The sequence below is a fragment of the Lissotriton vulgaris genome, chromosome 3_1 (assembly GCF_964263255.1).
Source record: "Lissotriton vulgaris chromosome 3_1, aLisVul1.2, whole genome shotgun sequence".
In the NCBI taxonomy this organism is placed as follows: Eukaryota; Metazoa; Chordata; class Amphibia; order Caudata; family Salamandridae; genus Lissotriton; species Lissotriton vulgaris.
Window position 1 is genome coordinate 1,562,643,308 of NC_141689.1, and position 12,395 is coordinate 1,562,655,702.

The window sequence follows — 12,395 nt, forward strand, 5'->3', positions numbered from 1 at the left end:
AGCAACCCAAAGGGAGTCAGGAGCAGTTGGGGAGCATCAGGACCGCTGTAAGAGCCAGCAATAGTTGGGGGGGGGGGGGGGGGGTCAGAGAGGGTTAAAAACATTTGGATGCTGCTGGCGAAGCTTGATGATTGCACGTGGGGGACGCTATTATGAGGAAATGGTGAGGGAGGTGAGCACAGAGGGATTTCCCTACAAGTTCGGTGGTCCTAGATTTTTTAAGAAAGTTAAAAGTATTGAGTTCTGCACTGAACTTATTGTACAAGATGAGGAGAACATGGGGCCTAGGGTACTACTCAGATCTGGACCCAGTTTGTGAGTCCCCATGGTATTCCGTCATGTTTGAAAGACAGATTTAGGGCCAGATGTAGGTAGCCCTTTACCGATCGGAATCGGCCGAAAATACCGATTTTCGGCCGTTTCCGACCGGTAAAGGGCTATGGAGATGTAGGGGCACCAAAAATTGACATTTTCGGTAATTTTACCAAATCGGTAAAATTACAGAATCGGTAAATTTACCGATTCTGTAAATTTTACCGATTCGGTAAATTTACCATTCGGTATAAATACTGAATATGTAATTGGAGATGTAGGTAGCATTTCTAACAGTGCTACAGGGCATTAAGAATTCGGTATTTACCATGCACTACAATTGCATGGTAAATTGTGAATTCATGTGTACATGCACATCTGTGCATGTACACCTGTGCCATGTGGCACACAGACATGCCCTAAGGGCATGTCTGTGTGCCACATGGCGCAAAAGCCAGTTACAGGGGTGCAACAGGGTGTCAAAGTGACACCCTGTCCCCCTTAGCAATTCGGTATTTTTACCGATTCGGTAAATACCGAATCGGTATTTTCTTTTGAATCCTATGGGCTTCAAGGCCCATAGGATTCAATAGCAATACCGATTCGGTATTTACCGAATCGGTAAATACCGAATCTTACCGATTCAGTAAAAAATAACGAATTTTTCCCTACATGTCATTTACCGATTTTTGAATACCGAATCGGTAAAATTCAGTATTTAAAAATCGGTAAATGACATTTACCTACATCTGGCCCCTAGTCTCCCACTCAGGAGGACAGGCCTCATTGCTTCTCTGGGAAGCCCTTAAGGCAAAAACTGGAAATAATCTGTCTAATGTAAATGTATTCTTCTGTATTCCTAGTTTATCGCCTCAAAACAGGAGATAGGAGGCGAATGGGAGCTAGAGACTTTTCACAAGACTTCTGGAGGCTGAGGAGAAGAAGTTATTGCATTCCCCACCTAGTATGGAGAGATGTCTTTCAGGAGAGAGATATTAAATTGCCTTGGGACAATTCCCTGAGGTTCTTGTATTCTATCGTCAAACCTGCTAACCGGAAGAGGAATCAATACTTCATTATTAACCACATTTTCTGGACACTGTTTAAAATTGCAAAGTGTATAAGGTGCAGACATTTGGACGCTGAGGATGTCCATATTTTCTTCCAATGTCCTAGGTTAAGAGCTCATTGGGGTGACATAGAGCTTTCTCTGAAAGATATCCTGGGTATGGAGATTACACTGAGTGCACCGCTTGTCCTATTTAGAGTAGATGAGATAACTAGACATCTCCTGAGGCGACCAGCGAGAGAGCTGCTCTTCTACCTGATACTAATTGCCAGAAGAGAAGTTTGTATGAGGTGGAAGGACTCCATTCCCCTGAAAGTTGAAGATTGGATCAGTTCTGCTGTCAGGGTATGGCGGTGAGATCAGGGCACAGGAATGAGTTGCTCTCCGGCGATATGGACTGATTCCTCACCTTGGTATTGTCCTCTGGGTACCAGCCATTTATTCCAATGATTACATTAAGGCACCAACAACGGTGAAGGTCCTGTATGGTGTCAGGACCCTGGGCAAATGCAGTGACCGTTAGGCGGAGAGATAGATGGAGTCGTCCACTGACAGTTGCAGAGGCTCTTGGTGGTATGAGGATTTAATTTAATTTTTTAAAAGAGCACATTTCACAAGTGTGGATTTCTGAGGAAAACAATGGTAAACCCACTAGAAAGCTGTTTAAAAATCTGCCAGAAGAGAAAGGTTCAAAAAGCATCACCAGATAGCCCTGCAGATGAAGGTAAGGATATGTATTGCATAAAACGTGTTAAGTAGTTTGCTCGTTAGTGTAGACAGGGAGAGGAAAGGCACAAATTGTAGCTGTAACAAAGCCTGCAGGTGTATTGAAGCCAGGCTGCATAAACACAAAGCTGTAAGACAACATAGGAGAGGAGTAGGCCTCACTGGGAAAAATGATTTTGTGTGTTTAACACCACCAGGACATCTAAAACTGAACAGCACATGCCCCACCTTTTATTTATACAGCACCCTGCCTCATTGGCAACCTTGCACCTACCTCAGAGGTAACATATGTGTAATAAATAAGGAGTTGTTTAAGGTGTGGGAAGTAGTTTTAAATGCCAAGTCAAAGTACCAGTAAACTGCATACACAGACGGAGACAGATGTTAAAGGCACATGGTATACTTCTTTTTTATAGTCGTTCAAGTAAACTATAATTACCAAAATTTGGAAAGGGAAGTGTACCTCCCAACGTCTTCTGCCAGTCCCAGCATAAGCACTTGAAAGCTTTCTTCACCCGACAGATTGGCCAGAGTTTATAAAATAGTATTTCAAGTTGAATTTGAAATGGGCTTAAGGTCCTTCTTTACACATATCCACACAGCCATTGAACTTACGTCAGCAAAATATTTTAAGCACATATCATCAATACCACCAGTTGTTAACATAACATTGGCAGCAGTTGCAAGAATATTCTGAATAGGCTCTTGATTGATATCAGACTCTTTCTGTCTAATAAGGTCCAATGTTTTGAGGGTAGGGAATGAAAACTTGAACATCGACTATATCGTTTTTTTTAAACTGAAAGTGCATGCAAGCGATGTTTGATATTTTAACGAGGATTAGTTCATGTGTGGGGAATGCCTTGTGTAAAACTGACCGGTCCAAAAGGGGGTGGGGATGGACGGAGCATCTGAACCAATAAAACACTCACACCCCGTCAACAGATCTGGGTTTAATCCATCACCGTTCTTTCGCCCACTCTGCCACCCCAGTTCAGACATGGCCATATGCAAATCAGTCTGACCCTGTGCCTCATGGGAACAGTCCAGCCCGAACTGCCAAGCCATGCCTTCCCTGGACCGGAAACAAGCTTCCTAGGACCGGTTTCTGGCATTACAGCCGTCTTCAGCCAGGCTTGCTTGAATCCAGTGGCAAAGTGAGCAAGGGACTCACGTCTGAGCATACCTGCCAACTAATGGCGAACAAACAGGTACAAAAGGGGTTGGTGATGGATGGAGCATCTGAACCAATAAAACACTCACACCCAGTCAACAGATCTGGGTTTAATCCATCACCGTTCTTTAGCCCACTCTGCCACCCCAGTTCAGACATGGCCATATGCAAATCAGTCTGACCCTGTGCCTCATGGGAACAGTCCAGCCCGAACTGCCAAGCCATGCCTTCCCTGGACCGGAAACAAGCTTCCTAGGACCGGTTTCTGGCATTACAGCCGTCTTCAGCCAGGCTTGCTTGAATCCAGTGGCAAAGTGAGCAAGGGACTCACGTCTGAGCATACCTGCCAACTAATGGCGAACAAACCAGTACAAAAGGGGTTGGTGGTGGACGGAGCATCTGAACCAATAAAACACTCACACCCAGTCAACAGATCTGGGTTTAATCCATCACCGTTCTTTAGCCCACTCTGCCACCCCAGTTCAGACATGGCCATATGCAAATCAGTCTGACCCTGTGCCTCATGGGAACAGTCCAGCCTGAACTGCCAAGCCATGCCTTCCCTGGACCAGAAACAAGCTTCCTAGGACCGGTTTCTGGCATTACAGCCGTCTTCAGCCACGCTTACTTGAACCCAGTGGAAAAGTGAGCAAGGGACTCACGTCTGAGCATACCCTGCCAACTTATGGCGAACAAAACGGTACAAAAGGGGGTGGTGATGGACAGAGCATCTGAGCCAATAAAACACTCACACCCAGTCAACAGATCTGGGTTTAATTCATCAGCGTTCTTTAGCCCACTCTGCCACCCCAGTTCAGACCATCACCACCCCCTTTTGTACCGCTTTGTGTAAAACTGGCAACACGAGCATCCACCAATGCATCTGGACTGTCATCAGGCCCAGGGTGCTGGGAGTCCTGGACTGCGATTACACAAATAGAGATTATACTGCCAGCGAGGGGTGAGGAAGAGCCTGTCACTAGTGTGGGAGCAAGTAACTTATTTCCTTGGCAAACGTTTGCCCAGTAAAACATTTCACCTGTGGTTGTTTTTAACTTGAAATTACAGGGGTGATTAAAAGGGCAGGGCAGTCTATGTCTAAGCATTCCGATTAAAGGCAACAGATGTAATTTATTGCCAGTCAAGATTTTATGAGTCTGTGCACACAGGCTATCAACAGTTAACACCTGTCCTTGGGCCACCTAAGTGGGAGTTTCCAAAGGGAGGGCACAATAAATAAAAAATTCATACAACTTTGTTCTCCCTGTTTTGTGATAAAGAAACGGGGAAACGTTTATTTCACTTGCTAGCGGTGCAGTCACCAGCGCTCCATTGCCTTTAACAGCACCCCCCCCCAAGTCAAGCCCATCATTCTGCAGCTAAAACCGAAATAATTTTTAACGCCCTGCTTGATAATATGCCCCTAGGTATGCAATCTGCCCTCCTTGCTTTCTCCTCAGTATTTGAGAATTGCTCCAGTGCTAGCTGATGGAATTACTCCGGAGCAGGGCAAGACACACATACTTTTTTAAACGGCAATAGCAGAAAGCAGTTTTTCCAGACCTGAGCAGGACTTGACTACATCTGTAGCACTTTCATTCAGTTAGTAAAGAAAATAGAATAATAAAATGCTGAAGGGCAGTGATTCCCTAACTTTTTAGAACCAAAACCCACTTTTTAGAAAGACAAACTATGGCAACCCGCCTACCTTTAATGGGAATGAGGATGGGCGATATTTGAAAGTAACTAAAGCATTGTGTGGTAGCACATGATCATTTACAGACACTTTTACATATTTAGGTATTTACATTTTGTTGTTTGTTGCATAAAAGGGACATCCTACAGCCTTTCCTTTCACACTCCTTGTACTTCAGCAAGATTGTCACATAATTAATTTAAAAAATTCCTCTAACTTCACGGTCAGATAAAGAAAAGTAAACACCAATCCAATGTTAAAAGAATAAGCACATAGCCTGGCATTTGACCTCTGGCTTTGAAGCACCGGCAAATGTGGCAAGATAAACACAGAATATAAAAGCATCTGTATTTATTGCACAGACTTTCCTGACCCACCAATGGGTTGAGACCCCACTTTGGGAGACACTGGATTAGGGTAGCTCCTTTCAGTAAGTTTACTAGGCAAGTAATCAGCTTTTTTAAAGTAATCTTGCTTCTTGCCACATCAGTGTCTAATGTGGAGGAATGGTCCATTTGGTAAATTATCCCTCAATGCCCTCAGGTGATAGCCATTGCAATGCAGTAAGGAATTACTGTATGTGTATTTCTTATATGGAGTGGTCTAAAATAACCTTTGCTTCTGTTGAATTAAAAGATCCAGGTAATCGATCTCCTCCTAACTGCTGTTTGATATAAATGTTCTGTCAAAGGGGATTACTGTTGTTTCTTCATTATGTTATATTCAAATTCAGTTACATACAAATTGGCTATATCAGGAGAGCAACAGACTCCCATACCCACACCCTTTGTTTGAATATAATATTAATTTTTAAACATTAAATAGTTCTTTGTCAATGCAGTATGCAGTATATGTTAACTGCTAAATTAATTCAATGGTGGTGTTAGTGACACTATTGCTTAGGGTGACTACAAACTGTGTTGTTTCAAGAGCTGATTTTTGTGGAATATTAGTACACACGGGTTCTACATCCAACATTACCAGAATGTGTTAATCAAGACTGAATGTGGTACCTTCCATACTGTTTATATAATTTGTACTATCTTTCACATAAGAGGCAAATTTTAGGGAAGAAAGTCACAAATTTATAGGGAAGCTCCAAATCAAACCACAGCACATTATAATGGTTCTACCACGTGGTTCTTTAAGGTTATTATGTACTACGGGATGAGTATAAATTACAGGTGTTCTAGGGTGTGGTCTAACAGAAAAACATATTCCCCTTCACTAATGTACCCTACATCTAATCCTATGTCATTGATCTTCTGAATGTCACCAAGATGTTCAATTCATAAAGACACTTGCTAGCTATAGTATGGCTGCTTGCTCTTTGTAACATTTTCTGATGCCAAATCTTCATTGTATCCCAAAAGACGCTCTCACCCACTAATACTTTACGTCATGTTTGTAATTTTAATTGACTTTGCTGCTTGACCCATTTGTTAAAACCTCGATAAAACTATTAAACAGATTCAAACAAAAATATATCTTCTAAATGTCATCCTGAAACTCATGTAATGGATTGACCAATAGATTTTTGTTGGGAGCCACATTGCTTAGTTGTCTGATGATCTTATTTTTATACTTTACAGTGCTTTGGGTTAGGATAGGTTCCCCTTTTTCAGCAGGTTTCATGGTAATTTTCATATTATAGCTTAATGTCATTAGGGGGGTACATTCTGCTCTAGATGTATGTGGAACATTTGTCTTCTGTTTCTCAAATTCTTTTACTTGTTTTGAGGACCACGTTCTCAAAGTCAAGATTTCAGCCGGCATGAGGAAGGGGAATCGAATGTAGATGGAAGGGACAAACCTGTGTCAATGTTGTTCTTAATTTCTTGATTTTCTTTAAAAAAAATGTTGTAATCTTATATTCCTAAGAAATGAAATAACTCAGCCTAGAACACTGGAATGTGGAAAGCTCCATTGAAGACAATGGAGTAGCTCCACGCTTATAATCGCTGGCAGTGGCGGTCGCTGCCTACATAAAGTGGTAGGGCGGTCGCTGGTGGAGAGGGTGGCGGGTTGGGGAGGCTGGGAGAAATAAAATATAAATCAAAAATCAAAAAGACTTGCCTGCTGCTCTGCCCCACTCCTCTCTGCTCCCGCCTGCCTTGCTGCTTCTCTTGTCCACTAAGCATTTGCATCTTAAGGGAAATAGGAAGTTTCAGCCTCGGTTTGCGGGTCCACACGTAAATGAGGAGGTTCTGGGTCCAGTTACAGTGAAATTGAGGCTTCCTCCTAACATGAAGATCCATCCCGTCTTCCATGTTTCCTTGTTGAAGAAAACCTCCCATCAGGTTAGAATAGACAAGCCTCCTCCTCCGCTTCTCGTTCAGGGACATTTAAAATATGAGGTCAAGGGCATTCTGGACTCCAAGATCCGTTCCAATAAGTTGTTTTATCTGATCGATTGGAAAGGATATGTTCCGGAAGATCGCTCCTGGGAAAAAGCTGAAGATGTACATGCTTCTCAGTTAGTAAAACGCTTTCATTCTCAGTTTCCATCCAAGCCAGGACCGCTGTCTCGGTCTTTGAGAGGGGGTTACTGTCAGGAATCATTCAGTCAGTTCCCTATACAATACAGGACATTTCCGTTCCAAAAAGACATCCAGGGTTGTGGTGAAACCTAGGATGGTGAGTTTCTGGGTAAATGTAAAATAGTTTGGAAATTCAAGATGGTCGCCGCTATTGCCGTGGTGACATATCGGCGACGTTCTAGTTTCCAGTAATCTTGAGGAGCGAGAGCGCAGAGAACTGCGCACTTCAAAATAGACTTTGCCGTGAGTGGCCATCATTCTAGGTGCTCACAGGAATTTCAAGTTTCAGTGTATTCTGTGAGAATAATTCATAGTCCCATTTCCGAATTTCTTAGTTCAGAGTCGGATGTGGGTGCCAGAGCATCGTGAACCAAGACTTTGAAAGGTTTGAATCCTGCGACGTGTCTGAGAAGAAAAGACCGTCGGAAGAAGGTTGCGCTTTCACAGTAATTCCAGTGAAGAGTCTGAGGAGTTCTTTGCTTGAGAAAGACTTTCTGAACGTTTTCCTGAGGAGAATTATCCTCAACTTGGCAGTTCCATCACTTCAGAGTTACGCAAGGCGGCGAACGGCTGTGACAGCAACAGTCAATCACCGGAGGATAAAGTAAGACTTTTCCAATCTTCTTGGAAGACATTCCAGTTCCCCCCAGAGCTTCCCCATTGCGCTGCCCCTTTTCTTCCCTCCCTCTTTCTCCTTCCTTGTTCCTTTTTGCGCGTATCTTCCAAGTGTTCAAGACTGTCTACTTGAGCAGCACAACCATTTACTAGAACCTGTGAACAGACTCCCAATTTGAGAGCAACGTTGCAATTGAAGAAGGTAGGGGGGAACTACTTGGTTAGTGACAGGGAACATTTCCTCAATTCAGTTACTAACGGGGTGTTCTCCTTTTTTCAGTATTGTCCACTCCTTCATGGTAACTACTCGCAACCATACACAGAGAGGGGCAAGGCTCTAAAGACAACTGGTAGGATAAATTGGATTTGAGTATTATATGTCCTGTAAGCGTAGTTGGAGTTTCTGCATTGTCTTTCTCTCTTTCCTCTGTGCATTAGGAACCCACGTGCAGTCCTGAAAGCCAGTAGAACATAGAAGGACTAGTGGGTGCCAGTTGTCGTTGGAGTGGCTCTCTTTTCTGTCCACTTCCCCTTTCCCTGTCTCTGGTGCCGTTGCTCTTGAAGCGGCGTCACTGGGGATAGGGCATTTGGAGCCAGCATCAGTTCTGCCTCTGCGAAGAATCTGGGACCTGACACCCAGTTCAGACATGGCCATATGCAAATCAGTCTGACCCTGTGCCTCATGGGAACAGTCCAACCCGAACTGCCAAGCCATGCCTTCCCTGGACAGGAAACAAGCTTCCTAGGACCGGTTTCTGGCATTACAGCCATCTTCAGCCAGGTTTGCTTGAATCCAGTGGCAAAGTGAGCAAGGGACTCACGTCTGAGCATACCCTGCCAGCTTATGGCGAACAAACCGGTACAAAAGGGAGTGGTGATGGACGGAGCATCTGAACCAATAAAAAACTCACACCCAGTCAACAGATCTGGGTTTAATCCATCACCTTTCTTTAGCCCATTCTGCCACCCCAGTTCAGACATGGCCATATGCAAATCAGTCTGACCCTGTGCCTCATGAGAACAGTCCAGCCCGAACTGCCAAGCCATGCCTTCCCTGGACCGGAAACAAGCTTCCTAGGACCGGTTTCTGGCATTACAGCCGTCTTCAGCCAGGCTTGCTTGAATCCAGTGGCAAAGTGAGCAAGGGACTCACGTCTGAGCATACCCTGCCAACTAATTGCGAACAAACCAGTACAAAAGTAGGTGGTGATGGACGGAGCATCTGAACAAATAAAACACTCACACCCAGTCAACAGATCTGGGTTTAATCCATCACCGTTCTTTAGCCCACTCTGCCACCCTAGTTCAGACATGGCCATATGCAAATCAGTCTGACCCTGTGCCTCATGGGAACAGTCCAGCCCGAACTGCCAAGCCATGCCTTCCCTGGACCGGAAACAAGCTTTGTAGGACCGTTTTCTGGCATTACAGCCGTCTTCAGCCAGGCTTGCTTGAATCAAGTGGCAAAGTGAGCAAGGGACTCACGTCTGAGCATACCCTGCCAACTAATGCCGAACAAAACGGTACAAAAGGGGGTGGTGATGGACAGAGCATCTGAACCAATAAAACACTCACACCCAGTCAACAGATCTGCGTTTAATCCATCACCGTTCTTTAGCCTACTCTGCCACCCCAGTTCAGACCATCACCACCCCCTTTTTTACCGCTTTGTGTAAAACTGGCAACACGAGCATCCACCAATGCATCTGGACTGTCATCAGGCCCAGGGTACTGGGAGTCCTGGACTGCGATTACATAAATAGAGATTATACTGCCAGCGAGGGGTGAGGAAGAGCCTGTGACTAGTGTGGGAGCAAGTAACTTATTTCCTTGGCAAACGTTTGCCCAGTAAAACATTTCACCTATGGTTGTTTTTAACTTGAAATTACAGGGGTGATGAAAAGGGCAGGGCAGTCTATGTCTAAGCATTCCGATTAAAGGAACAGATGTAATTTATTGCCAGGCAAGAATTTATGAGTCTGTGCACACAGGCTATAAACAGTTAACACCTGTCCTTGGGCCACCTAAGTGGGAGTTTCAAAAGGGAGGGCACAATAAATAAAAAATTCATACAACTTTGTTCTCCCTGTTTTGTGATAAAAAAACGGGGAAACGTTTATTTCACTTGCTAGTGGTGCAGTCACCAGCGCTCCATTGCCTTTAACAGCACCCCCCCCCCCAGTCAAGGGCATTTTATCAAGCCCATTGTCGCCACTTTAGCGGCAGTTTTCTGCAGCTAAAACAGCAATAATTTGTAACGCCCTGCTTGATAATATGCCCCAAGGTCTGCAGTCTGCCCTCCTTGCTTTCTCCTCAGTATTTGAGAATTGCTCCAGTGCTAGGTGATGGAAATACTCCGGAGCAGGGTAAGACACACATACTTTTTTAAACGGCAATAGCAGAAAGCAGTTTTTCCAGACCTGAGCAGGAATTGACTACATCTGTAGCACTTTCATTCAGACAGTAAAGAAAATAGAATAATAAAATGCTGAAGGGCAGTGATTCCCTAACTTTTTAGAACCAAAACCCACTTTTTAGAAAGACAAACTTTGACAACCCACCTACCTTTAATGGAAATGAGTATGGGCGATATTTGAAAGTAACTCATTTACAGACACTTTTACATATTCAGGTATTTACATTTTGTTGTTTGTTGCATAAAAGGGACATCCTACAGCCTTTCCTTTCACACTCCTTGTACTTCAGCAAGATTGTCACATAATTAATTTAAAAAATTCCTCTAACTTCACGGTCAGATAAAGAAAAGTAAACACCAATCCAATGTTAAAAGAATAAGCACATAGCCTGACATTTGACCTCTGGCTTTGAAGCACCGGCAAATGTGGCAAGATAAACACAGAATATAAAAGCATCTGTATTTATTGCACAGACTTTCCTGACCCACCAATGGGTTGAGACCCCACTTTGGGAGACACTGGATTAGGGTAGCTCCTTTCAGTAAGTTTACTAGGCAAGTAATCAGCTTTTTTAAAGTAATCTTGCTTCTTGCCACATCAGTGTCTAATGTGGAGGAATGGTCCATTTGGTAAATTATCCCTCAATGCCCTCAGGTGATAGCCATTGCAATGCAGTAAGGAATTACTGTATGTGTATTTCTTATATGGAGTGGTCTAAAATAACCTTTGCTTCTGTTGAATTAAAAGATCCAGGTAATCGATCTCCTCCTAACTTCTGTTTGATATAAATGTTTTGTCAAAAGGGATTACTGTTGTTTCTTCATTATGTTATATTCAAATTCAGTTACATACAAATTGGCTATATCAGGAGAGCAACAGACTCCCATACCCACACCCTTTGTTTGAATATAATATTCATTTTTAAACATTAAGTAGTTCTTTGTCAATGCTGTATGCAGTATCTGTTAACTGCTAACTTAATTCAATGGTGGTGTTAGGGACACTATTGGTTAGGATGACTACAAACTGTGTTGTTTCAAGAGCTGATTTTTGTGGAATATTAGTACACAGGGGTTCTACATCCAACATTACCAGAATGTGTTAATCAAGACTGTATGTGGTACCTTCCATACTGTTTATATAATTTGTACTATCTTTCACATAAGAGGCAATTTTTCGGGAAGAAAGTCACAAATTTATAGGGAAGATCCAAACCAAACCACAGCACATTATAATGGTTCTACCACGTGGTTCTTTAAGGTTATTATGTACTACAGGATGAGTATAAATTACAGGTGTTCTAGGGTGTGGTCTAACAGAAAAACATATTCCCCTTCACTAATGTACCCTACATCTAATCCTATGTCATTGATCTTCTGAATGTCACCAAGATGTTCAATTCATAAAGACACTTGTTAGCTATAGTATGGCTGCTTGCTCTTTGTAACATTTTCTGATGCCAAATCTGCATTGTATCCTAAAAGACGCTCTCACCCACTAATACTTTACGTCATGTTTGTAATTTTAATTGACTTTGCTGCTTGACCCATTTGTTAAAACCTCGATAAAACTATTAAACAGATTCAAACAAAAAATATATCTTCCAAATGTCATCCTGAAACTCATGTAATGGATTGACCAATAGATTTTTGTTGGGGAGCCACATTGCTTAGTTGTCTGATGATCTTATTTTTATACTTTACAGTGTTTTGGGTTAGGATTGCTTCCACTTTTTCAGCAGGTTTCATGGTAATTTTCATATTATAGCTTAATGTCATTAGGGGTGTACATTCTGCTCTAGATGTATGTGGAACATTTGTCTTCTGTTTCTCAAATTCTTTTACTT